This window comes from Pongo pygmaeus, chromosome 13, assembly GCF_028885625.2.
Source record: "Pongo pygmaeus isolate AG05252 chromosome 13, NHGRI_mPonPyg2-v2.0_pri, whole genome shotgun sequence".
NCBI classification, from domain to species: Eukaryota; Metazoa; Chordata; class Mammalia; order Primates; family Hominidae; genus Pongo; species Pongo pygmaeus.
In genome coordinates this window covers 57423702-57447919 of record NC_072386.2, presented here as the reverse complement: position 1 = coordinate 57447919, position 24218 = coordinate 57423702, and the positions used below count along the sequence as shown (strand labels likewise).

Below are 24218 nucleotides of genomic sequence, written 5' to 3'. Positions count from 1 at the left end.
CTGTGGTAGGTTCCCCCGCCCCAACCGCCTCCCCTCCCCCCAGGGATACTGTAATTTCAAGTATTGTTTTGGATATTGGTAATTCTAAAGCTCCACTCTTAACTGGGTTTTATGAAAGCTGTTATAGGGTGTTTGTTACCAAGAAAACCTCCTTATTATTTAATAATACGGTGCCTAGCCACTCCTTTTTCCCCACATCCGTACATGAAGCCTGATTGCAGATCTTGAACAGTATATTTCTTTGGGCTAAGCAGCAAGAACAGATAAGGTATCTTATCAAAACACCACTCTCAGGGCCAGGTGTCGTGGCTCACACCTATAATCCCAGCAATTTGGGAAGCTGAGGTGGGAGGATTGGTTGAGGTCAGGAGTTTGAGGCCGCAATGAGTTATCGTGCCACTGCACTCCAGCCTAAGCAACAGAGGGAGACCCTGTCTCTAATAAAACAAAAACATTACACCATTGTCAGAAAGTGATTTGTTCTCCTTTGTTGGATTAAATTCTCTCACATGCAAGGTAGTGGCCAGCAGCCTAAGAAGATACACAAGGTCTTCACTGTAGATGTTTGGGTGGTGTGGGAGTTACAAGGTTAATTACGAGCGTAAGGCCCAGGAGTCTTTTCTTCCTAACAATTTCATGTTATCCTATTTCTTTTTCCATTCTTTCTCCAAACTGTCTATACTTCATTAAACTCTTCTTTTTCCCAGACTCCAGAATAATTTCTTGTGATATGTTTTAGCAGTTTCTCCAAGAAAAGGCTCCAGGAGTCTTTAAATCCAGCCCTCTTTCTGCTGTATCTTTGTGCCTCACATCTTGAGAGAAGTTGAGTGGTAGAAAGTAAAGGAAAGCAGAAAAAGAGATGGGTCAGGGAGGAAACCCAAGATGGAAAATGGATGGGAATGAATGAGGAACATGATGTGGGTTGGGGTGTCAATACATGGTTAATACAACATGTGTGGCTCAGTATAACCAGATTGTCATAAGAAGCTCAGGCAGCTCTCCCCCTGTGTTGCCTGGGGCTTTTCGCAGTTACAATCAAAGTGGAAAGATGAAGAATAAGGGCAAGCAGAAAACACACACATTTGCGTGTTTCCCTCTTTTTATCCAGATTGAGTAGATGGGAGGCACAGCTGTTACCCATGATGGTATTTCATACCAGATTCAATCTACTAGTTTGTTTGGTTTTATAGGCATGATTCCCAAATTTTGAATCTGAAGTTAGCTGTCAGTTTAAATTCAGAGGGTCTGCAGTTGTTTTTCAGATTTTTCTTGATTCTGCTTTTGGAAACCAGAAAGATATTGAATTTATTTTTCATTTGACAGTATTGCACATCTGTGAACCCAACTGATATGAAAGTGTTTACCTCTTAACTCTATGAAGTTAGCTAGTTATTCTGGATGGCTGGGACAGTGGCGAGGACCGTTTATAATGGTTACTCTCACCTGTGCTCCAGACGCTGCACTTGGTGCTAGAAATACAGCAGTAAACAGACATGGTTCTTGCCTCCACACAGCTTGCAGTTTAGTAGGGCAGACTGATGACATTAAAAAGATACGATCAGTGTTGTTATAATGGTGATAAGAGTTACAAAATAAGGGGCCAGGTGCAGTGTCTCACACCTGTAATCCCAGCAGTTTGCGAGGCCAAGGCAGGAGGATTGCTTGAGCCCAGGAGTTGGAGACCACCCTGGGCAACATAGCAAGACTCTTGTTTCTAAAAAAAAAAAAAAAAAAAAAACCAAAAATTAGCTGGGTGTGTTGACGTGCACCTGTGGTCCCAGCTACTCAGGAGGCTGAGGTGGGAGGATCACTTGAGCTCAGAAGGTCAAGGCTGCAACGAGCTATGATCGCACCACTGTATTCCAGCCTGGATAAGTGAGACCCTGTCTCAAAAAAACAAAAATAAAGGGAGCATGTAACAGTAGGATCTAATCTAGCCTAGGCAAGTACGGCATTCTTGAGAAGTGACTTAAGACCTGAAGGACTGATCGAATTGTCTGTGTGAAGATTGGCAGTGGGTGCTCTGAGAGGGAAAAGCGGAAATAGCATATGCAAAGACCCTGAGGTAGAAAGGGAGCTCTGGCCTGCTTGTGTGATTACTGTGGGAGAATGAACAGGAAGAAGACAAAAGTAGAAGCAAGAAGACCAATTAGGAGGTTCAAGGACCTGCCTAACTAAGGTCAGTTAGCCGGTGATTGCCCAAGCCAAGACTCAAACTCATTTTTATGAAGGCCCCACACCCTCATCTCCTCAGCAGTTGTTAAACAATATTTGATAATGGTGTTCATGTCAACCTGACACATGTCTAGAAGATTCTTAAGTGACTTTTTCTTTTCACGTGGCTTTTTGACCTTTTAAATATAATATGTTTTAATATTATGTTATTAGCTGCACAAAGGAAGGGAACTGCTCATTTGAATGAACCAGAAGAAACTTGGAATTTTGCCTGCCTTCTGCTTCAGCCCTGCCAAAATGTAATTTCTTTAATTCATCAAATCATATTCTTGACTAATCTGCTCAAGTCTGTACTATGCCTTGGCCTTTTTCCCTGTGACAATTTAGAGATCTTTAAATAAAATATTTTGAAATGTTTTCTCTTGATCAGGGTGTTTGTGGTTAGATATTGCATACACTGCTTTTATTTGCAGAATGAGCTATTTTTCTACCATGTGATCCTTTGTTAGAAATGAACATGATTGTGGCTGGGCGCAGTGGCTCACGCCTGTAATCCTAGGACTTTGGGAAGCCGAGGCAAGAGGATAGCTTGAGCCCAGGAGTTTGAGACCAGCCTGGGCAACATAGCGAGACCCCTTCTCTACAAAAAAATTAGAAAATTATCCAGGCCTGGTGGCACACACCTGTAATCCCAGCTACTTGGGAGGCTGAGGTGGCCGGATCGCTTGAGCCTAGGAGGTTGAGGCTGCAGTGAGCCATGAGTGTGTTACTGCACTCCAGCCTGGGTGACAGTGAGACCCTGTCTCAAAAAGAATGCAATTGTAATTTTGTCACCTTTATTTAAGAAAATCATTTATCAGGTGCTTGCTATGAAAAGCAATTTAGATGTTTACAACCTCTGCCTTCTAGGGACTTAAGTGTGTTCAGAAGTATTTAAAATCAAATAATTATCTTAGCTAATAATGATAAAATTACTGTGGAGCATTGAGGGCTACTTTGTGCCAGGCAATCAGCTTTAAACACCTTTGATTTTCTCCCTATGATGAGGGGTATACTGTAATTTTTATTAAACATTTGGGGAAACTGAGGCTTAAAGTGGCTGAGTTTTCTAAGAGCACGCAGGTGGAAAGCGATCAAGCTGAGTCCTCAGCTTCATATCTTCTCAGGGTCCTTGATCTTTGGCACCCTGTAGTTCTGGTTCATTTTAGGCAGTTATCAGAAGTGACCTCAAATGCCAAGAACCTGTGTAACACAGGGGATGAAGTAAATGTGAGCGATGTAATGAAGCGTTTCCTTATAAACTGTTGTAAGGATTTTGTTCCAGAGATGAAGTATGAGAAAAATATAAGCCAATTGTTCAATTTCATATTAGTCACCCTGTTCTACTGAACTTTGGTAAATTCAAAGCTTCCCTCTATATGAATTTACTTTTATAGGAATATTATAAAATCTGTACTAAGAAATATTATAAAATCTGTACTAAGAAATATTAGAAAATAACCTGTACTTAATAGGTTTAATGGAAATTAAACTCAAATATAATGGAAATCTGAATGAATGCTCATTTAAAAATATATAATTTATAGCAGTGGTTCTCAAACTTTAGCGTGCATTTGGGTCCTCTGGAGCATTATGTTAAAACACAGATAGCTGGGCTCCAACCCCAGACCTTCTGATTCAGGAGTTCTGGGACTGGCCTACAAATGTACATTTTTGACAAGTTGCCAGCTGTATGAGGGTTCTCCAAAGAGACAGCATAGGTATATTAGGAAGGAGATTCATTATAGGAATTGGCTCATGTGATTATGAAGGCCAGGAAGTTCCAGGATGTTCCCCAAGAAGTCTCAAGATCTGCCATCTGCAAACTAGAGAACAAGAAGGCCATTGGTGTAATTCAGTCTGAGTCTGAGGGCTGAGAACCTGGGAGCACCTGGTGTAAGTTTCCATCTCCATCTGAGTCTGACGATCCAAGAACCAGGTGCGCTGATGTCTGAGGGCAGGAAAAGATGGAAGTTCCAGCTCAAGCAGAGAGCATGTATTTGCCTTTCCTCTCCCTTTTTGTTCTATTCTGGCCCTCACTGATTGGATGACACCCATCCACACTGATGAGCATCCATATTGGCGGTCTTCTTAACCCTTTTCCCACTTAGAAAAAAAGTGCAGTTTGTGGCCAGTGCTTATTTAATTTTACATAAACAGGCTCTTGGAGGCTAAAGCAAATCGGACTGATTTTCAATGTGAAAATAAAATAGAAAATATTATTTCTAAACAGAACTAACATCAGAATCATCTGAATTATCAGAATCGTCTATTTCAGAAAAATCGGATTCATCAAATGAATCTTCCATCAACTGTTAGAGAACGATGTTAACATCACTCATAGGAATGCTGTGTTTTCTAGGATTTGACATTTTCAGCAATTGAGAATTACTTTATTTTGTAAATGGAAATGCCACTACTAAAAACAGAATCCTATAAATAGGATGATGTCTTTTGTTTCCAAAGTCGATATACTAGAACGATGTGAAAATTTAAAAAACGAGATATTTCGTGGCAAGGTTATCTTGGGGTAAATACTGCAGCTGCAAGCACCATGGGCAAGTATTCTCAGGGCAAACAGGAAGAGAGTTAGTGAAGTCTACTAATTCAAATGCTGATCTCTTCTTGACACACCCAGAAGTAATGTTTTACTGGCTGCCTGGGCATCCCTTTGCCCAGTCAAGTTGGCACGTGAAATTAACCTTCATACGAGGTAATGTTTCTGCTGCTGGCCTGGCAACCACACTTTGAGAACAAGTAATAAGTCATAAGACAGTAGAACCCCTAGATAGTACTAAGTGCTAGTGAAATGAGCTGGCCAATAGCTAATCCCTGAGAAAGCCATTTCCTAGTCTTATACCACATCAGTAATCCAAAGCAGGATGGCGATCTGAAGTCCTGAATAGTCAAGGGTGATAGGATGACTCTATGGAGCCGTCACCACTATTGGGAAGACAGTGGGGACACCTGCCTCCCCTACCTTCCACACCAGGTACATGATGGCACGTGACTTAGATGTGCAAAGTGAACACAGTGTTAGCTTTGTGATGATAAACTCTTCCACTCAGTCTGCTATGTATATGGCATAGTCACTATACTGCTAATTAAATAAATCAAATGAGTGAACATAAATCAGGATTCAGATACCAATTAGGTAAAATACTATAGTTTGTGTATGATGGGGATTATCCTTTTTCTGGAATGTTTCAGCATCAAACCTTTGCTGCGTTTGTCTTCTTGCAGTGACTGAGAATTAGCTGAAATAACTGTAAAAGCGTAAGATTCCCATTTGGCTGGAGACGAAATCACAGAGGCTGGTTTACTAAGCCTTAAGAAATTCCTTTAGATTTGATGTGTCCAGACTTGTACTGGAATATGAAATATTCAATTTGACAAGATCTGTGAGTTCCTAGTATATACGTGTTTTTAGAAATGTGTTTCTCAAAATACAATTAGGAAAAAATCCCTTTGAAATGCTAAAACTACCTTTAGTGGTGATAAAGATGCCAACAACCCCTTCTGTTTAAATAAAAACAACTTTTAACCTTCATGATGTTATCATAACATCATTAACTTGTGTAGACAAACATCAGTGCTCACATTCAAAGTAATCATTAAACATTTTCAGAGTTATACTTAAAATGACTTTTTAATCATACTATAAAATACTGCTGCTAAGTTGGTGGTGGGGTACTAAGTTGTAGTTCTTATTTCTTCTTTCTCTAGAGTCTGTTTTGGCTTTACCTTGGGGGGAAAATTCCCAAAGAATTGTAACTGAATACAGAAGCATTTTAAAAAATCTTATTTTAAAGAGGAGGAGAAATTTTAGAGCTATTTCTGATAATAAACCTCAAAAACTGAGAAGTATTAGAATTTATCTTGGTTAATTTTCTTTTTTTAATTAACGAGCATGCATTGCTTATATAAAACTTTTCTCTGTGTGTGTCTGTATCTGATGCAGATAGAAGTTCAATGTGAGTTTAGTGATTCCCAGGGAAGACTTAGGGAACCTTGGTTTCTGAGTTGTGCTCTCCTCTGACTATGTGGTGAGTCTCTGGAGTCAGCCAGATCCAGATCTTAGTCTCATGGAGTTAGCCATGATCATTTTAAACTTATAATTATTAAAGTGCTATGATGTACAAAAGTGCTTATGAAACTAAAATTTGAGAAATTAAATTAGATACAATGACTATGAGGTTTTGCTTTTTAGTAACTGTTTCTCATTACTTCATTGATCCAAAGTGAGATTTTTAAAGCTAAAGTCCTTGTTCCATTAAGATAATTCTGTCATTTGTCCAATTACTCTCCTTACTCAAATTCCTAGCCCCTTTGGTACTTTCTCTCTAGCTCTTGCCCTGCTTCATGATGTTCCTGAATAGTTTTAGTTTTCTTTGTTTATTTTTCCACTTTCTTGGGCCAGACCTCCAATTTAATTCTTTTAGTTGAATGAGCTTCTTGCTTGCTTGTTACAGACTCACTTACGGCTTAGTCCTCTCTGCTTCAGTCCCAGTATGGTCTCAGTAATGACATGCAGTATGGGGACTTTGTTTGGACTCCTATTTGAACAAACCAGCTTTGAGATGATAAAAATTTGAATATGAATTGAGTTCTTGATGATAAGAAATTGTTAATTTTGTTAGGTTTGTTAATGGCATGGTAGTTACTTTAAAAACAAATTTCTGGGCGAGTGTAGTGGCTCATGCCTGCAATCCTAGTACTTTGAGAGGCCAAGGCAGAAGGATCACATGAGCCTGAGAGGTTGAGCCTGCAGTGAGATGAGATTGCGCCAGTGTACTTCAGCCTGTGTGACAGAGCAAGACCCTGTCTCAAGAGGAAATAAAAAAACAAATTTATTCATTAGTTATAAATGCACACTGATGTTCTTATAAGTGAAAAGATATATTGTTTTGGTTTTGCTTTAAGATTCCAGCAAATATAAAACAGAAAAAGAGGGAATATATTAAAAAGGCTGGCAAAATATGTATCATTGTTGAAGCTTAGTGATGGATGCATTGTATTCAATATAGTATTCTTTTTTGTATATATTTGAAGTTTTTCATAATAGAAGGCTTAAAAATTTAGAACAAAAATGGATGTGGAGGTTCAGGATCTTACCAGATGTTTCTAAAGGAACTTTAAGTGACAATGGGGAAAAATGTCCATATCATCCTGGAGTATTAAGGCCGGGAATTCTTGGTAGGTGGCTATTGAAAAATAGCCAAACTGTTAGTCAAAAATGTACATATGATCTCATGGCCACAGATAGTAATGTAGAAGACAGATCACAAAAGTACTAATCCTTGGGTGAGGAAGAACAGGAGAAGGCAGCCCAAGAACTTACTGAGGCCCCAAGAACTAAGGAAATCTGTTTTTTAAAAGGACCTGTACGGCCAGGTGTGGTGGCTCACACCTGTAATCCCAGCACTTTGGGAGGCTGAGGTGGGAGGACTTTGTGAGCCCAGAAGTTTGAGACCAGCCTGGGCTGGTTTAATTAAATTAGCTGGGCATGGTGGCACACGCCTGTGGTCTCAGCTACTTGGGAGGCTGAGGTGGAAGGATTGTTTGAGCCTGGGTGGTTGAGGCTACAGTGAGCTATGATCATGCCACTGCATTCCATCCTGGGTGACAGAGCAAGACTCTTTCTCAAAAAACAAACAAACCTATACAAACAATGGTAGGAATGTCAAGGAACCCAGGAGTGAAGATAGGATTAGTCAGATGCTATGAGAGGAGGTGGAAAAAACCAGTGTAGAATGGGCAGGCACCTTTGAAAAGGCTAGAGCAAAATTTTGGAAGGACATTAAGGAGGAGCATAGCAAAGAAGTCTAGACCTGTGACTTGGAGCTGTTCTGTTATATAAATAGGATATCCAGAGATAGCAAACTGCTCACTACAGGAAATAGGGGAAATAGAGGATAATTTGGAAGAACACCCCACTGTTATTATTTGTGGCAGTTATGTTCTATAAAGTCATTGTGGACATAATTAGTGAATACTGAGCCATTGCTCCTAGGGGAACAATACAGAGTTAGATTCCTGTGAGCCTCTGGTTATAACGATTTTGTCAACTGTCAACCGATCAATACATAGCCTTGTTTTACATGTGTTTCTGTTTAAAGATACCATGTTTAATATACTTGTTGATTCATTAACAATGACCTCATGGCGAAGAGCGCTGTATCTCATGCCTAAATGAAGCTTAGCCAATGCGTCTCTTCTCCCTAAGGCACATCATGGCCTTGTTGTGATTAAGAACATTAGACGACACTAAGGCATGATGTTTGGGGCTCATTTTAAACAGCAGAATTACCAAGAAACCCACAAAAATGAGAAAAAACCCTAAAAACTAGCCACAAAAGGGACATTTGTTTATAGTATAAGGGCTAGAACAAAGAGTGTAGGCTGGTTGTTTGGCTTCAGCTGAGTACATGTATGTGGAGTGACTCAAATATTTTGGTGTGTACTTGCTTCAGTGGCACATATACTAAAATCGGAATGATACGGAGAAGATTAGTATGGCCCCTGTGCAAGGATGACACAAATTCGTGAAGCGTTCCATAATAAAAAAAGAAAAAAAAATTTTTGGTTCTCTCCACCTGTGTGCAAATGACCATGAGCATTGGTCTTGGGGTTATAAATAAGTTTTAGTAGATGAATTTGCAAATGTGGAATCCATGAATAATAAGGATATACTGTATTTTTTCATCTTTATTTCTTGATTGACAACTGTGATTTGTATTTTTAATGAGCCTTTTTGGGGGAGCTTGATAGGCATTGAGTGTTTTTCCCAAAGATTTGTCACCTTCTTGTGAGTTGTCTAGTCTGTTCTTTTTGGTTGTATAGATTTATTCTAAACTAAAAGTTAATGATAGTTGCTATTTATAATTTCTTGCAGAGGTTTTTGCAGAGATTATCCATTTAATATTTTTGTGCATTGAAGGTTTTAATTGTACAGTCGACACTGTCATTCACTTGTGATTTTCATTTTTTCCAAGCTTAGAAAACTTGAAGGATGATGACTTTTTTATTGGAGAGGTTAAAAAAAAAAAAAAAAAAGGTAAAAGTGATAGATGCCTAGGCTGAGGGTGGTGACTGAATATGTGGTACTTGAAATTGAGTTTGAGTGTCCAGGCCTGATTTCATTATATCTTGGGACACTTAAAAAAGTCTTGCAGAGGCAATCTGCTTGAAAATGCTGTATAAACCTTAAACCTCTGTAAACTGTCAAATGTAAGTGCATAATAATTTCTGATTTGTAGACTTCTGTTGACAATCTTTCAAGACGGGAGAAAGGTGAAAAAGACTGAAAAGACAAACATATTTTTCAGAAATGAAAAACATGTACATTTTCTGAAATAGAGAATGAGAGATTTTTCTAAATGTGACCCAGAAGGCTTTCAGGTGATTTCCTAACAAGATTTGAGTTTTCTCGGGTTAAATATGGTTGTGGCTCTCTACCATGTGCCCCAGTCTTATCTTTGTTATGCACCTTCACACATACTCTGTTCTTCGCATACTCTTCCTTCTGCTGGCTAGTGCTTCCCTGTTTCTGGAACTTTCTTAAGCATTTTTACCATGTAGTATAGTTATTTGTATTGTAGTTATGTGTCATCTTTCTTCCTCTTAGAAGAGAAGTTTCCATCTTACCCCATGTTTTCTATTGTAGACCCTAGTTCAGTGCCTTTTAAACAGCAGATATGGAATAATCCTCTAATGGAATAAATGGAGAGAAGAAGGGATAGTTTGTGGTTACCTGGGAAAGAAGTGTGGTTAAGTCAGCATGGGTTTCTCAAGAACAAGCCTTTGTTGAATTAACCTCATTTCCTGTATAAATCAGATACTTATTGGAGAGAGAATTTGGGTAATGTTGTTGTTAGAGAATATCAGAACAAAAAAACTACATGTTTCATTAAGTTCTTAGGATTTTTTATGGATAAGTTGGAAAAGCATGGGCTTGATTATAATAAGATAGATGAATGTGTTGCAGGTTGATTAACTGTTGACTTTGTGCAATTCACTGCCTTGCCAGTGCTATTCTAACTTTTCCATCAGGGAACTATTAAGGAAGAGGAAAGTTTATACTTTATTTTGGAGGGTTTAGAGGGTTGAGGGTACAGGAATTGAAGTTTGGATTGTGGGCAGGGTATAGGGAGACTTTAGAAGCACAGCCAGGAGCAAAATGTCTTTGAAGTCTCATGTTTTCACATAAAGATGCATTCACTTTGTATTTTTAACATACCCATGTTTGTTTTAAAATACTTTAAATTACCACCAGATAAAATGTTTGAGTAGCCCTTCCCCAATGTCATGATATTCTAGTTTGAGAAGAGTGGTCTTTGATCAAGAAAGGTGGATCAAATTTGTGTCTATCCCATTGTTGGGAGGGAAGCTAACCAACTGGAGTCAGACATCAGGATAGAAAAAAAAAGGCTGCAAAAAGTTGAAGGCAATCAACATGAACAAATATACAATTAAGCTCTACTGAATGCAGCTTCCTAGAGTCAGGGGAAAAAGTTGCATGTTTATAGAATGGGAGACCTGGATCAGTAGCAGCTCTTGTTAAAAAGATTTAAGGTTTCAGCCAGCCATTTGATATGGGTGGCCTTCTCTGGCAGCTTTAATGGCACAGTACTCAGAATTAAGGAGATAATCATCCGGTTGTTTTCTGACTTTGTTAGGCTGCCTCCAAGGGCTTGTTTTCAAACAACTTCTACATTTTAAGAGGGTAAGCCAGGGAAGTAAATGGACTAGAAACTATGCCCTACCAGGAATAGTTGAAAGGCTATCGGGTGGAAAGGAGAGCAAAGTTAATTCTCAACTTCAGGGGGCAGAATTGGAACTTATGGGTAGACATAAGAAGGACATGTTTTTCTATTTCAATCAATTAAGATTTTTTGCTTTGTAAACACACATAAAATGGATATCATATACTATTTAGTAATCACTTTTTTCACTTGATAGAGCATGTATATCTTATGTAACTATTTTATATGTTCATATGATTTTTAATGGCTACATAGCATCTCTCTATATGAATGCACTCTTATTTATTAAAACCATCCCTGACAGTTACTTTGGTCATTTCCAGTTTCTCTACAATGAAGATATCTCAAATACACTCATCACTGTGCATTTGTTGAGTTGTTTCGTTAGGACAAATTCTTAGCAGCAGAATAGCTGAGTCAACATTAGTACTATTTATTTATGACTTTGAATACTTATTGCCAAACTGCTTGTTACCAGTAATAGGAACCGCATGTGTTAAAGAAGTCAGATTACCCCAAATTAGAGATGTTGTCATAGGGATTTTGGCAGTGGGTTGAATGTTGGACAGTGATCTAAGTCTCCTTAAAAAATTCATGAAAGTTTTAATGTAGGACCAGATGACTGTTTCATCTAGAACTTTCACATTTCAGTCTTACTGTGTAAGTCACACTGTTAAAGAAAACTGTTAAGAGTCTGTAACAGAAAATACTGCAGACGTTTTCTGTATTCAGAAAGCACTGTAGAAATTGACCAAGGAAGAGAGGCTCATGGCAGGCAACAATGCAATGCTGTTAGGTTGCATGTATGGTAGAAATAGTAAAGGACTCTTTCAGCAGATTAACCATTTTATAACTTAGGTAAGTTGGGGTTTTCCAGGTAAGTAAATTGCATTTTCTACACCCTGCCAGAGCTGGGTAACGACTGCTTCTGGGGAAGACGGCAACAGACAAAAAGCTGCTCTAGATCATGTTCCCAGTAAAGAGCTCAAAGTGATTTTGCACGTGTTTTATCCTCATGACCTAAAGCTCAGCTGCAGTGAGATGGTGTAGTGCACTGAGATTATCAGCAAAGGGGATTCCAGCTTCACTGCTTGAGTAAGCCACTGGGCCTCTCTGAGCTGTAGTTTCTTAACCTGTATAGGAGATGAATTACCAATACAAGTCAGAGAGTTACAGTGAGGATTTCCTGAGATGATATATCGGATAGTACTTTATAATCTGTAAAATGCTTTACAAATACTAGTTGTCAAGTTAGACAACTGATGCTAGTGATTTCCAATTTAAAGCTTTCTAATGGATGAAAGAGCTAGTGAACTTCATCAAGGCAGAAGTTGGATCTGATTTTGCTTGATTTTGCCTTGATGTTTGGCTCATAGATGCAATTCACTAAATATTTGTTGAATGAAAAAAATGAAATTAGCATTTCATTGTTTTATTAACACATTAGGCACCCATGAAAATGTGTGCTTCTCATCTTTGTGGAGTAAGTACTGCTATTCATATCTTACAAGCAGGGAAATAGATCCATCAATTCTCAAATCACTCTCACAGCCAGATTCTGCATTTTTCAGGTGATTTCTAATTACATGAAAGAGATTAGATCAAGTACCCTTTTTTGGTTATTTAAGAGGAAAGATGGAACCAAGCCTGTGTTCTGTAGCTCTATTGTGTAAAATCACTTAGAGAAAATGAATGAAATATTTTGTCAGACTTTATTTTTACTTACTGACCCTTAATAGAAAATAATTTTATGTGTAGCCCTCCCTAGAGTCTCTGTTGCCAGGAAGCTAATGTTGCTATCCCTAATACAGCAACTTTGTCTATTTTTCTGTTCTTTGTGCATTGTGTTTGGTCTTAAACTGTGAATATTCCATTAACTGAGAACTCTGAACAGCCATTGTGTAACTGGAGTGATAGTCTGTGTCAGTTCAATGCATTGTACTTGAGAATAAACATGCTGTTTTATTTGTGGTGGGACTTCTCTCATTGCCACTAATAATATGTTGTTAACTGAAAATATAAGGCTATTAATAAACCTCATAAGTACTTTGCATTGTTGAAACAATCCTTCAGTGTAGGATCACATGATTTTATAGATATGTATGTGTGTGTCTATATTTTCAAATAGGCAGTAGACCCATTAGTTTCTTATCCTTGGGTGTTAGGTCAGAAGTGTCAGTGAAATTGAGTCCAGAATTGTAGTTATGCGTGCTTTCCTAGGGAGAGGTTTCTCTTCTTTTCTTTTTAATCAGAATCTCAGATTGCTCTATGGTTCAGAAATGTTTAGGGACCACTGACCCAGCAAATTCAATTCAGCCTGGATAGTTTATTTGATCTGTGGTGACTGTGTTACTAGAAAGTGGTATAAAATACCTAGACTAGCACAGGGCACACATAGGTGCTAAACAAATATTTGTTGGAAACCCAATAAAAATCACTGGTGCTTTTTTTTTTCCTTCCCTGTAACACATTATGGCCTGTGAACCTCTAGAAGACCGGATCTTTGTCTTACTCAGTCTTTGGCAGCTGTCTTCACTTCTCACGTCTGTCTCCTAGTGTCATAGAATGTGCACTTTCTTTTTTTTTTGAGACAGAGTCTTGCTCTGTTGCCCAGGCTGGAGTGCAGTGGCGCAATCTCGGCTCACTGCAAGCTCCGCCTCCCGGGTTCACGCCATTCTCCTGCCTCAGCCTCCTCAGTAGCTGGGATTATAGATGCCTGCCACCATGCCTGGCTAATTTTTTTGTATTTTTTAGTAGAGATGGGGTTTCACTGTGTTAGCCAGGATGGTCTCGATCTTCTGACCCCGTGATTCTGCCCGCCTCAGCCTCCCACAGTGCTGGGATTACAGGCGTGAGCCACCGTGCCCGGCCAGAATGTGCACTTTCTGTAGCAAAGTAGAAGTTGTAAAACTTTTTCTCACCAGACACCCTCATACATACAAAAAAACTCAACATGTATCCTCAGTATAGGCACCTAGTTATAAATTATATACGTGTACATATCTCTGTCGAGGATACATGTTCAGATTGTTTTATGCTAATATGAAACATACATAGTTGCAATGTTGAGAGATGAAAAGTAATGTTTTAGCATGTATTGATAACCATGATGGCTTTATATTAATATTAAAAGCTATACCTATTTCTGCCCATGCCTTCTTTTGGTGTTCTCATAATCTGAGCATGCGCTCAGCTCTGGCTCTTTGCAGCCCCTCTTCCACCTCCTAACACTCTTTCAGGAGATGCCCTTACTGTTAAGTGCTTATTCTCTATGCTTCTTAATTCATATTCTTGAGAGTTAGCATCTGATTGACTCAGTTCACCTTATCATTCCAGGTCAACTCGTGTGAGTCTCATTGACATACAGTGTTGTTTTTGGCTTCTCTTGGGAAGCCCACTCTGGTCCACACAGGTGACTGCATGAAGTGGGAAATGAAGACACTTGGCACAGACATGGCTGTTCAGGTAACAAAGAGTGTGTGCAGGGCAGCTTCACTGAGAAGGAGCCTGGTGAGGCTGGAATGGTGACTGCTTTCACCATTAGACAAATGTCAGTGGGTAGAGAAGAGAGACCAAAGTGTGACTTTAGAAACAGAAAAATCCCCTTTTTTGCCTTTGCAAATCCATACCTATGTATTTTTTTTTTAATTATACTTTAGGTTTTATGGTACATGTGCGCAATGTGCAGGTTAGTTACATATGTATACATGTGCCATGCTGGTGCGCTGCACCCACTAACTCGTCATCTAGCATTAGGTATATCTCCCAATGCTATCCCTCCCCCCTCCCCCCACCCCACAACAGTCCCCGAAGTGTGATGTTCCTCTTCCTGTGTCCATGTGTTCTCATTGTTCAATTCCCACCTATGAGTGAGAATATGCGGTGTTTGGTTTTTTGTTCTTGCGATAGTTTACTGAGAATGATGATTTCCAATTTCATCCATGTCCCTACAAAGGACATGAATTCATCATTTTTTATGGCTGCATAGTATTCCATGGTGTATATGTGCCACATTTTCTTAATCCAGTCTATCATTGTTGGACATTTGGGTTGGTTCCAAGTCTTTGCTATTGTGAATAATGCCGCATTAAACATACGTGTGCATGTGTCTTTATAGCAGCATGATTTATAGTCCTTTGGGTATATACCCAGTAATGGGATGGCTGGGTCAAATGGAATTTCTAGTTCTAGATCCCTGAGGAATCTCCACACTGACTTCCACAAGGGTTGAACTAGTTTACAGTCCCACCAACAGTGTAAAAGTGTTCCTATTTCTCCGCATCCTCTCCAGCACCTGTTGTTTCCTGACTTTTTAATGATTGCCATTCTAACTGGTGTGAGATGGTATCTCATTGTGGTTTTGATTTGCATTTCTCTGATGGCCAGTGATGGTGAGCATTTTTTCATGTGTCTTTTGGCTGCATAAATGTCTTCTTTTGAGAAGTGTCTGTTCATGTCCTTCGCCCACTTTTTGATGGGGTTGTTTGTTTTTTTCTTGTAAATTTGTTGGAGTTCATTGTAGATTCTGGATATTAGCCCTTTGTCAGATGAGTAGGTTGCGAAAATTTTCTCCCATTGCGTAGGTTGCCTGTTCACTGTGATGGTAGTTTCTTTTGCTGTGCAGAAGCTCTTTAGTTTAATTAGATCCCATTTGTCAATTTTGGCTTTTGTTGCCATTGCTTTTGGTGTTTTAGACATGAAGTCCTTGCCCATGCCTATATCCTGAATGGTAATGCCTAGGTTTTCTTCTAGGGTTTTTATGGTTTTAGGTCTAACGTTTAAGTCTTTAATCCATGTTGAATTGATTTTTGTATAAGGTGTAAGGAAGGGATCCAGTTTCAGCTTTCTACATATGGCTAGCCAGTTTTCCCAGCACCATTTATTAAATAGGGAATCCTTTCCCCATTTCTTGTTTTTCTCAGGTTTGTCAAAGATCACATAGTTGTAGATATGTGGCATTATTTCTGACGGCTCTGTTCTGTTCCATTGATCTATATCTCTGTTTTGGTACCAGTACCATGCTGTTTTGGTTACTGTAGCCTTGTAGTATAGTTTGAAGTCAGGTAGCGTGATGCCTCCAGCTTTGTTCTTTTGGCTTAGGATTGACTTGGCAATGAGGGCTCTTTTTTGGTTCCATATGAACTTTAAAGTAGTTTTTTCCAATTCTGTGAAGAAAGTCATTGGTAGCTTGATGGGGATGGCATTGAATCTGTAAATTACCTTGGGCAGTATGGACATTTTCACGATATTGATTCTTCCTACCCATGAGCATGGAATGTTCTTCCATTTGTTTGTATCCTCTTTTATTTCCTTGAGCAGTGGTTTGTAGTTCTCCTTGAAGAGGTCCTTCACATCCCTTGTAAGTTGGATTCCTAGGTATTTTATTCTCTTTGAAGCAATTGTGAATGGGAGTTCACTCATGATTTGGCTCTCTGTTTGTCTGTTATTGGTGTATAAGAATGCTTGTGATTTTTGTACATTGATTTTGTATCCTGAGACTTTGCTGAAGTTGCTTATCAGCTTAAGGAGATTTTGGGCTGAGACAATGGGGTTTTCTAGATATACAATCATGTTGTCTGCAAACAGGGACAATTTGACTTCCTCTTTTCCTAATTGAATACCCTTTATTTCCTTCTACTGCCTAACTGCCCTGGCCAGAACTTCCAACACTATGTTGAATAGAAGTGGTGAGAGAGGGCATCCCTGTCTTGTGCCAGTTTTCAAAGGGAATACTTCCAGTTTTTGCCCATTCAGTATGATATTGGCTGTGGGTTTGTCATAGATAGCTCTTATTATTTTGAGATATGTCCCATCAATACCTAATTTATTGAGAGTTTTTAGCATGAAGGGTTGTTGAATTTTGTCAAAGGCCTTTTCTGCATCTATTGAGATAATCATGTGGTTTTTGTCTTTGGTTCTGTTTATATGCTGGATTACATTTATTGATTTGCGTATATTGAACCAGCCTTGCATCCCAGGGATGAAACCCACTTGATCATGGTGGATAAGCTTTTTGATGTGCTGCTGGATTCTGTTTGCCAGTATTTTATTGAGGATTTTTGCATCAATGTTCATCAAGGATATTCGTCTAAAATTCTCTTTTTTGGTTGTGTCTCTGCCAGGCTTTGGTATCAGGATGATGCTGGCCTCATAAAATGAGTTAGGGAGGATTCCTTCTTTTTCTATTGATTGGAATAGTTTCAGAAGGAATGGTACCAGTTCCTCCTTGTACCTCTGGTAGAATTCGGCTGTGAACCCATCTGGTCCTGGACTTTTTTTGGTTGGTAAGCTATTGATTATTGCCACATACCTATGTATTTTGAAGACCACTAGGCATGTCAGGTAAACTTTTAGCAATTTAAGTTAATCAGAGAGCTGGAGAACATTTATTCCTGTTAAGATCTTTCCCACCCATTCAACTCCCTGACTAGTTACTGCTAAAGAGAAAAATGGTAGCAGCTTCATCTTTAAGACTTAACCCATAGTTCTTGCAATGGGAAAGTCAACCCTAAAGAATGGTTTCATGTTTGCTCCCATTCTACCTTGTGCAGACAGTAGTTTAAGGATGTCTTCTGCAGAGCACAACTTGTGTAGTCACCCAAAAAGGTCTTCCAGTTCACTGAGACCATGGTATTGCAGTAAAGAAAGAGTTTAATTGACGCAAAGCTGGCTAGCCGCATGGGAGATGGAGTTATCACTCAAATTAATCTCCCTGAAGTTTTAGGGGTTGAGGTTTTTCAGGGATAGTTTGGTGGACAGGGGACTATAGAATGGATGCTGCTGATTGGCTGGGGATGCCATCATAGGAGTGTGGAAAACAGCCCTCATTTGCTGAGTCTGCCTCTGGGTTAGGGGCCATAGGACCAGTTGAGTCATGAGTTGCAGGTCCAGGTGGAGTCAGCCAGTCGTCAAAAATGCAACAGTCTGAAAAGACATCTCAAAAGGCCAATCTTAGGTTCCACAAGAGTGATGCTGTTTACAACAGTAATTGGGGAAGTTACAAATCTTGTGACTTCCAAACAATGGCTGGTTATCATTTGTACCTACGCTTTTAACAAAACTTTTATTTTAGGTTCAGGGGTGCATGTGTAGGTTTGTTAATATGGGTAAACTCGTGTCATGGGAGTTTGTTGTACAGATTGTTTCATCACCCAGGTGTTAAGTTAATAATACATAGTTATTTTTCTTCATCCTCTCCTTCCTCCCAACCTCCACCCTCCATTAGGCCCCAGTGTCTGTTGTTGTCCTCTATGTGCCCATGTGTTCTCATCATTTAGCTCCCATTTATAAGTGAGAACTTGTAGTATTTGGTTTTCTGTTCCTGCATTAGTTTGCTGTGGGTGATGGCTTCCAGCTGTCATACAAAGGACATAATCTTATTCTTTTTTATGGCTACATAGTATTTCATGGTATATGTGTTCCACATTTTCTTTATCCACTGTACCACTGATGGGCATTTAGGTTGATTCCATGTCTTTGCTATTGTGAATAGTGCTGCAGTGAACATATGTGTGCATGCATCTTTATGATAGAATGATTTATATTTCTTTTGGTATACACCCAGTAATGGGATTTCTGGGTGGAATGGTAGTTATATTTTTAGAACTTTGAAGAATCATCACATTGTCTTCCACAATGGTTGAACTAATTTATACTTCCACTAATACTGTGTAAATGTTCCTTTTTCTCTGCAACCTTGCCAGCACCTGTTATTTTTTGACTTCTTGATGATAGCCATGCTGACAGGTGCGAGATGGTATCTCCTTGTGGTTGTTATTTGCATTTCTCTAATGATCGGTAATGTTGAGCTTTTTTTCCACATACTTGTTGGCCGCATGTGTGTCTTCTTTTGAAAGGTGTCTGTTCATGCCTTTGCCTACTTTTTAATGGAGTTGTTTTTTTCTTAGAAATTTAAGTTCCGTGTAGGTGCTGGATATTAGACTTTTGTCAGATGGATAGTTTGCCAAAATTTTCTCCCATTCTGTAGGTTGCCTGTTTACTTTGTTGATAGTTTCTTTTGCTGTGCAGAAGCCTTTTAGTTTAATTAGATCCCATTTGTCAATTTTTGCTTTTGTTGCAATTGCTTTTGACATTCTCATCACGAAATCTTTGCCCATTCCTATGTTCAGAATGGTATTGCTTAGGTTATCTTCCAAGTTTTTGAGTTTTACATTTAAGTTTTTAATCCTTCTTGAGTTGATTTTTGTATATGATGTAAGGAAGGGGTCCAGTTTCAATTTTCTGCACGTGGCTAGCCAGTTATCCCAGCACCATTTATTCAATAGGGAGTCCTTTCCCCATTGCTTGTTTTTGTCAGGTTTGTCAAAGATCAGATAGTTGTGGGTATGCGACCTTATTTCTAGATTCTCTAGTCTGTTCCCTTGGTCTGTGTGTCTGGTTTTGTACCAGTGCCATGCTGTTTTGGTTATTGTAGCCCAGTAGTGTAGTTTGAAGTTGGGCAGTGTAATGCCTCCAGCTTTGTTCTTTTTGCTTAGGATTGCCTTCTATGCCTACATCTTAGCAGAATTCAGGCCCTTCTCATAATCCTAACCTTGTGGTGTTTCATTAGCTTTACAAAGTTGATTTAGTTTTGGAAAGTGCTATTCTCATTCTTGCTTTAAAGTTAAACTATAAACTAAATTTTCCCCAGAGTTAGCTTTGCCCGTGCCCAGAAATGACGAAGGACAGCTTGGAGGTTAGAAGCAAGGGTCAGATATCTCTTACTCTCACAGTTTTGCAAAAGCAGTTTCACTTCCCTCTTCTAAGTCCCTTCTACATAGACTGGAGCCAGCAAAGAGAACTTTTGCAGCATTTCTTAGTTTGAATGTGCCATTTAAATGAAACATGTTTGGAAATGTGAAACCTAGTCATCCATGAGAATGTTTTCCTCTGAAAGGCAGCACTTCTTGATAAGTCCCTTCCTCATGGAACTTTGGTGCAGTGTTGGCCCATTTTAAAATTTATTGGTTACCCAGGGAGATGCCCGAGCTTATCAGAATTAGAGTTTCTCATTTGAGTACGTTCTTGCAGTATAGAAGCTTGCAGACATTTTATAACTTTAAGAGGCCCAGTGGTATTATTTAGAGTTAATTTTTAAAGCTGGCTCCAAAGTCACCAGCATGGACAAAACTTACAGTCTTCCAAAGAGAGAGTGCCAAAGTTCAGCACTTGGCATTCTTGGTTTTATTTTTTTTCTTTGCGTCCGTATCAGGTAGCTATGATTATCTTCATTTTACAGAGAAGAAAACAAAGCTCAAAAGTTAATTTGACTAAAGTCACAGATGAGTCAAGTATGAGGTAGAGAGTGATCCTGTGTGAGAATAGCTTACATTTATCTTAATGATATGGTCATAACCATTATCTTATCTATAATGCATGTTAAAAATCAACCTCTCAAGATTTTTTACACCAAAGGCAAAAATGTTCAAATGTTGACATAGTCCCTTCCATTCATTTTTATATTTTTGTTTAAAATCTTCAACATCATACCCAGTTTTCAACCTAACTTTATAAAGTAAGCATTTCCTTAATCTTCATAAACATGTTTAAGATATGTGTCATAATTTAATAATTATTAAGTTTCTGAAATTTTTACAGTACTGATGCAGTGGATGTATTTATGTGTAAGTCTGTGGGTTTTTTTTTTTTTTCTGTCTCTCCCATAGAGGCAGAGACTTGCTCTGTGACCCAGGCTGGAGTGCAGTGGCATGATTGTCACTCTCTTGCCCAGGTTGGAGTGCAGTGGTGCAATCATGGCATGCTTTAACCTCAAACTCCTGGGCTCAAGCTATCATCCTGCCTCAGCCTGCTGAATAGCTAGGACTACAGGTGTGCATCACCATGCCTGCCTAATTTTTTAAAATTTCTTTGTAGAGACAAGATCTCAATATATTGCCCAGGCTGATCTCGAACTCCTGGCCTCCCACCTTAACCTCCCAAAGCACTGGGATTACAGGTGTGAGCCACCATGCCTGGCCAAGGTTGATTTTTTAAAAACATTATTTCCTTAGTATGTGTATTATTAGAAGCAAAATTACAGGTCAGAAGTCACCTTTTAAAAGATCATGACCACTTGAAAAACCCTTAATACATTTTGCCAAATTGATATCTTTTAAAAATAGGATCGATTTGCACACTCATTGGGGTATGTTTGAGTATGTAGCTCACTGTAGACAGAGCTCCTGGGGAGGGAGGAATGGCTCTGGTGCTCTTCTACCCAGCTGTAGAGGTTCATCTGGGGACCAGCTCCACTATGGGGCATTGGGAGGCTGTTAGTACAGAGGTGTCTTCTCAGTATCTGCCTGACACACTACTGTATCCAGCTGCCTGACCCAGTCCTGCCTACCTGCCTTCCTTTCTTCCTGCCTCCCCTCTGTTTTATCAACTTTGTCTCAAAAAACGTAGCTTCCTATTTCTGTATGTTCATCTCCTATTTATGGTCCCTCAGTATGTTATAGTGCTTGCTAAGGTTTGAATGTCCCATGTGAATCTCATGTTGAAACTTAACCCCCAGTGTGGCAATATTGAGAGGTGGGGACTTTAAGAGGTGGCTCTGCCCTCATGAATGGATTAATCCATTCATGGATTAATGGATTAATGGGTTATCAGGGGAGTAGGACTGGTGGCTTTTAAGAAGAGGAAGGGACCTGAGCTAGCACACTTGGCCCCCTCACCATGTGATTCCCTGTGCTGCCTCCAGACTCTGCCAAGTCCCCACCAGCAAGAAGACCCTCACCAGATGCAGCCCTAGACTTTGGACTTCTCAGCCTTCGTACCTGTAAGAAATAAATACCTTTTCTGTATAAATTACCCAGTTTCAGGTATTCTGTTATAAGCAACAGAAAATTGACTGAGACAATACGTTTATTCTAATTGTGTTCACTTTTCTTTCATCTAGACTTACCAGAAGTTTACTTCTGTGGTTGGCTTTTCAAGGAAGCTTTTGAATTTCACTTCTATTTTTTCTATTAATGCATTCATTATTAGTGAAGTATTTTGTAATCATTTTTCAAACAGATTGGGTGTTTTTTCTCATTTCAATATGTAGTTCACTTATGTTAATTATTTAGGGCTTACATTTTTCTCTGTTCTCAACCTACATCAGATTCCGTAACATTTGATATGTTGTAGGGTTTCTGTTTTCATTCATTATACAACTTCCCCACCCCAGGCGTTTTCATTACTTTCAACACAGTCTCATATTAGGATTTATGTTTTTAAAACAATTATTGAGGAGAATAGAATAGATTTTTTCTCCATGTATTGGGTTTTTGTTTGTTTAGATGTCTGTTGTTCTGTGATGGCTTTGTTTTAATCTGTGCTTGGAGAGTGGTCTCTCATTGCTACTTTGCAGAATGTAGTATTCTTTGGCCTAGTATGATTGTGTGTGTACATTTGGGGACAAAATGTTTTTGTGCAGATAATGTAGACTTAAAATTTTAAATCCGTAGCTGTATTTCCATTACAATGAAAATTTGATGTCCTTAGCATGCTCTGAATATAAAGCCTTGACTTGCTTTTTGAGCATAGTTAACAGTGTTGAGATAAGAGAGGTTTGCTGGCAGTTGCACTGATGGCTGCACTGTTGTCCAGTGGGCCCAGCTGGGTATACAGCTTGCTGTATAAATAGAAATCTAGACACAGGTCCCTAGAAGCCTAATCTGTGACCTAGACCCTGTCTCTGAGGTACTCTTACCAGAAAGTTAATCTGTTAGAGGATCTTTCATCAACATAAAAGGCAGAAATAATTTTCTAAATGCTGTTGATAAAATGTGAGTGCATGCTGCTTCATTCTATTATGGAAACTGAGCATTGGAGACTTATTTTCCTTTTTAACACCATTTGCCGCCAGTAACTTAAACTAATTGTCATATGTACCAAGCCTTTGAAAATTTGTAGTTTTCGTAAGTTTTTAGGAAATATGCATGCTAATTAGATAATGACTAAATTATGTTGCTTTTCATGTGAATTTAGTAAAGTCATTTAAGACCCATTGGCTTAGTTTTTCATGAGACTTTCTAAACATGCTTAATCTCTGCATACTATTTTAATAATAATGTAAGTTTTTGACTTTTTGCTATTATAATGGGCAGTGAATATATTTGTGCTGAAATCTGTGTGGAATTTTTTTGAACATCATTTTCTTACTGTATATTATTAGAGGTGAAATGTTTGGGTCAGGAGTTACAAACATATATTTTTTAAAAACTACTCTAAAGACCCTTGATACATTTTGTCAAATTGATTTCTTGTAAAAATGGGACCAGTTTGCACCTCTGTTGAGGTATGAGAGAGTGCCCATCTCCTTGGGGACCTAGCCCCTTGATGGTTCCAGCACTCCATCCAAAACCAGCTCCACTGTGGGGTGTTTTGTGTGACATGGTGGTGTCATATGTCTTCTCTACAAGAAAAGGCATTGTTACCAAGGGAAACAGAGATACTTGGTACAGTTATGTATAAACCAGAGGAAGCCTTTGCCAGAGCGATTGTTGACAATTGCTAGAGGGTATGATAATGGAGAAGTTACAGAGTGTTCCTTTGGCAACACGTGTTAATGGATTTGTTCCAGTGTTAGAGCCCTTTTTAATGAAAATTCTGAACACCTACACTGGAAAAATAATAAAATAAAAAGCCTTAGTCAGGAATGTATTGCTTGTTAAGATTTAGCCAAGGAGGTCACATGTTATTTAACAAGGTAGATTGCTTTTTTCTTTGTAGTAGGCAAGGAAATAACTATGCTTCACTTCTAAATAAAAAAAAAATTTTTTAAAGAACACATTTTTTAAAAAGAAAAACATGACTAAGATAACTGTCTCATTCCCAGGCACTTTTTAATCTCATATAAATTTACATTTAGAGACTTAACAATTTGGCTTTTTTGAATGAATGCCAGAAATACAGTTGCACTATAGAGTCTCAGCTGAGAAACAGACACGTAGAGCAAGGTATGTTCCGTCATTGATCAGAAAAGTTAAAGACAATTCATTTTGTTTAAAAGGCAGCACATAGATTATTCAGAGAGAGAAAAATATGGGTTTATAGGAAAATTCTTATGTATTTGGTAAGGACTCTGAGTTTGTACTTTAGCTTCATGTCTCATAAGTCAAGTCCCAAGTTCACCAAGTGATAGTATTCCCATGTTACTTGTGGGTCTAGGTGCAGAACAACTTGGAACGTTGTGGTTGGGCATCTTTTTCTGCCGTCCAACTTTGGAGGTTGCTGGGAGGAAATGCTTATTTT

The 24218-nt window shown here is 38.8% G+C and overlaps 1 protein-coding gene and 1 non-coding gene across 7 annotated transcripts in view; both read left to right on the top strand.

The window, feature by feature from the left end:
* Positions 1 to 24218, top strand: part of KANK1 (KN motif and ankyrin repeat domains 1) — a 247690-nt gene that overhangs the window by 50185 nt on the left and 173287 nt on the right. The window lies entirely within an intron of this gene.
* On the top strand, positions 8675 to 8779 carry LOC129044865 (U6 spliceosomal RNA). Its single transcript, XR_008504839.1, has one exon. It is a non-coding gene; the product is annotated as a U6 spliceosomal RNA (small nuclear RNA).